Source organism: Montipora capricornis, unplaced genomic scaffold (assembly GCF_036669925.1).
Source record: "Montipora capricornis isolate CH-2021 unplaced genomic scaffold, ASM3666992v2 scaffold_501, whole genome shotgun sequence".
Classification (NCBI taxonomy): Eukaryota; Metazoa; Cnidaria; class Anthozoa; order Scleractinia; family Acroporidae; genus Montipora; species Montipora capricornis.
In genome coordinates this window covers 80,327-82,500 of record NW_027180241.1, presented here as the reverse complement: position 1 = coordinate 82,500, position 2,174 = coordinate 80,327, and the positions used below count along the sequence as shown (strand labels likewise).

At 41.9% G+C, this 2,174-nt stretch overlaps 1 pseudogene; it reads left to right on the top strand.

Annotated features, from left to right (window-relative positions):
• LOC138036792 (flavin-containing monooxygenase 5-like) overlaps positions 1-1,428 on the top strand; it is a 9,633-nt pseudogene extending 8,205 nt beyond the window's left edge.
• Positions 1,429-2,174: the final 746 nt, after the last annotated feature.

Sequence of the window (2,174 nt, the reverse complement as noted above, 5' to 3'; positions counted from 1 at the left end):
GGGATTTTCTGTTTTGCGGGTTTGGCCTTTTTTTAGCTCGGTTCTTCGGTTTTTGCGCCGAAAATGTTAAGGCCTGGAACGGATTTTAATACCATCAAACTTTTTTTCAAATATCTAGCGTTCCAAAGTTTGAAACGGGTCTTATTAAAGAAATTATCATTTCCTAAAGCGCCAGTGATTGACGTGAACATCAATCATATAAATACGTAGTCCTATCATCGAGGAAAGCTGGTGTAACTCACTTTACCGAGACAGAATCACGCGAGAATGGATCGCCCCCATTTAAGGTTTTAGAAGGAATGGCACCAATGTATCTCTCGGAACTACTACAGGTAAAGCAGCCATCTCGCTATAACTTGCGAAGTGATCAGCAACAACACCTGGTTATTCCTAAAACAAGATGCAAGACATTTGGGAACAGAGCATTTGCAGTGGCTGGCCCAAAGTTGTGGAACAATCTACCACTTTCAATTAGACAATCAGGAACTACCAATGTTTTTGAATCAAATCAAGACTTATTTATTTCAAGATGCATTCGGCCCAAATTTTTATATTAGATTAGAATTGCGTTTATACTTTCACAGAATACGCGATTCAGGGACTGTGATCAGAAAGGGTTTTAGCATTGGAAATTTATGGATTTGGGAATTTGAAGAAAATGATGAAGATTTGTGTAATTCTGAGCTCATTCTTCGAGAATTAGTTTGCACTTCCAAACATGGTCGTTTCGCTCGCGAACAGCATCCCAGCGTTTCCGATTCGAATCCCTGCACGTGCGCTCCAAAGTTCACTCAGCTTTATTTGAGGGTGGTAAAATGAATACCAGACTGAGTATTACTGGGGACGGGTTGTGTGTGAAACGGAATAGGAGTGGTGCCCATCCTTTCCGTAATTGGGGGTTCAGCTTCGACGATGATCGGCCTCTGCCTTGTCTTGTCCTTATTCCGTTGTTAGATCAACCGGAAAAGCATTCAGATCACAAAACGGTAAAAAAAAAGAAAAAAGAAAAAGGCATATTATTCACACTGTTTCATTATTTCATGTGCCTTTTTTGTTTTTGTGGTAGTGCACTCTAAGTGAACTACAAACTATGTCGCCGGGTTTTAAGAGCGTAAGAGGAGCAAGGATGGCACAGTCAGTTAGTGCGCGGCCTTGGTGTATGAGGTCCTGAGTTCGATTCCCAGATCTCCCATCCTTGTTTCGAGTTCTTTCCTTTCCGTGTAGCTAAGTAGCTTGAAATACCCGTCAAACGGAGCACTGATGGAGAGGGGGGAGTAAAATGAGCGCACCGTCGACCTCAGGGTTGTCAGTTGAATTACTGTTACGAGTTATCGACGTTAAATATGGTTACTTAATGAGTGTACGTCCGTGGCAGCAATAGGCACGCAGTGCGTGCATAAATCACGAAAATAAACAGGTCTGTTGGAAGCATGCTTGAATTTGTGAGGGTGATGAAGAATGAAGTAGCTTCTATTTCTGTTTCTCGGTTCCCTTCTATTTTCTTAAATCTTTACCTTTAGTATTTTACTGGTAACCACATGTCTTCTCAGGGGGCTATTTACCTAAGACAACTACCAAGGCACTATAATGATTTACGATACCAAAAGAATATCGTGTACTATTAGAGCTACATATTACGCAAAGACAACTTGAATCTCCTAAAAAGCAAAACACTTACTGCACTACCACACGTACGCAATGCGTGCCTATTTTTTAGCCATTGACCTTGTGAAAGGGCTGCTAACCGTGACAAAAGAATTACAGTTGATAGAGCTCTTCAACTTCCATGGAACAGAAGCCCATGATCTTGAATCGTTTAACTCAGGTTCAGAGCTGGGGTTTTTTTAGTTAAAGAAAATTCCATATTTGAATGTAACGTAGCTCGTGCATTTTCCCGCGCGTGCCGCTGTGGTGTTATTTATGTCCATATTTGGGCATAAAATTGGGATCCTAAAATCCCCAGCTTTGTTCCAAGGAAAATAAAAGAGTTGGAAATTACACGCTTCAAGGTCATGTACATCTGGTACAGTGGAACCCGGTCAGTACAGACACCGAGGGGGCCCGGTCAGTACAGACACCGAGGGGACATGCCATCTTGTTCGTATTATCCAGGTGTCCATATTAAGCGGGCTCTCAGAAAAATGTCCCGGACCGTATTAAAGCAGATATTTCCT